This window comes from Buceros rhinoceros, unplaced genomic scaffold (genome assembly GCF_000710305.1).
Source record: "Buceros rhinoceros silvestris isolate BGI_N320 unplaced genomic scaffold, ASM71030v1 scaffold22252, whole genome shotgun sequence".
Taxonomy (NCBI): domain Eukaryota; kingdom Metazoa; phylum Chordata; class Aves; order Bucerotiformes; family Bucerotidae; genus Buceros; species Buceros rhinoceros.
Window position 1 is genome coordinate 10,275 of NW_010397410.1, and position 1,746 is coordinate 12,020.

The window sequence follows — 1,746 nt, forward strand, 5'->3', positions numbered from 1 at the left end:
TCCGGGTGACTCAAAGAGTCCCCTCCACAGGCATGGAAAGGTAAAGTCATCACCTGCCATGCTCCAGCACGGGCCTCGCAGCTCTGCGGGGCAGGGACACATCTGCTGGAAGCCCAGACAGGGCTGTACGGGTAGGGTTTGGTTCCCAGTGTCCCTCCTGATGCTGTGTTTCCCTGCTGCGGTCACGGGCCGTGCTCTCCAGGAACTCTGGCTGAGGTGGGCCTTGGCATTTTTGAACCCACTTCTGCAGCCACTCAGACCAGAGCTGTCCTGCCCTGGAATGGTTTGCTGCAGGGGAAACTGTCTCTTGGAAGCCAAAGGGTGTTTTTGAGTCACCTTGGCCCGGGGAAAGTCGGTGGCAGCTGAGTGGTTGCAGAGGACAAGGCCATCAGGAGCAACACCTTCTGTTCCGCTGGCCCGCAGGGTTGAAGTCCAGGGTAGCACTGGCATCAACCACCATTCACAAACAAACCGAGCGCGGGCATTCACCTGCCCCGGGGTTCGGAGTGGCAGGTACGGCCCTGTTCTCCCAGGACTGTTTGCTTTGTCCCTTCACCTGCCTGAAAGGCAAAATGACACACTTTCACCCCCAAAACATCCTCCCAGCTTCCTCTGGCTCCTCTGCCTCTGGGTGAACTCTTGTCTTCTCTCAACCGGCCGCCTGCAAGTGGCACCGACCAGCTCTAAGCCTGGTGCCAGCCAGGGAAAATGCGGGAGTTTCACTGTTGTCATAACCCCGACCTGCAGGGAAGACAGGAACAGCCCCAAGAGTTTGGGTTTGGCAACGCTGAGGGAGCTCTGCACGTAGAACCAGGAAGGCAAGGCCGTGTACCAGCGATCCGGTGGCTGCCAGCAGTCAGCTGAGGGTGACGGTTACAGGGCTGAGATGGTCAGCAGGGAAATAACAAAGCTTAGGGTGGGGCCGTGAGCAGCACCAGTTTACAACTGGTCCCATTTGCTGCCCTGGTGCCTGCTCCTCAGGAGGGGCTGGACACAGATTGCGCTGCAGGCACCGAGCCTGGCTGTCTGCTCTGACCTCTGGCTGAAAACGGGGTGAAGCTCGTCACATCCCCCACCAGCTCGGCTCACCCACCCCGTGCACAGCTCGGCTCAGCTCCGCTCACGCCAGGGCTGAGCCCCTTGGACGCCAGCACAGCCTGGCTGTTTGCAGAGTCATGGGAGACCCCGTTGTTTTAGCAGGGGCAGAGCAGGGGCAGGGAATCGTGTGTGGGGTGAACTGGAAGACGAACAGGAGGGAGGATCTGGAGCAGAGCAGTCCCACAGCAGCTGCCCCAACCTGGGTCCTCGCTTGCCCACAAGCTTAACTGGGTGGGTGCTGCTTTTTGACCCCAAAAGCCTATAAACCCAGGAAACTAAATACAAACAATGCCCTACCACTCAAAATAATGAAAGGGCGCCTGCCAGGTGTGATGCCAGGCTGGACTTTGCCCAAGCAGCTTTTTCAGCCATTTGTGCCTGCTGGAACCGTTTCGGGAGGCAGCCGCAGAACTACAGCAGCAGGGATCTGGGGTAGCCTGCAAAGGACTGACAGAGCCTGGGCTGTCGTGACACTGTCCTCCTTGGCTCTGTCATAAAGGAGATCTGGGGCAAGGGTGGCTTCTTCTGGGCAGTTACGTGCTGCCCTGCGGAGGGTGGAGCCTTGGTCATCCCCCAGCGTTTGAGCTGTGCATGGAGTGGGTGACCTGCACCTCCAACAGCCTCTCCTTGGCCAGGGAGCGAACGTTG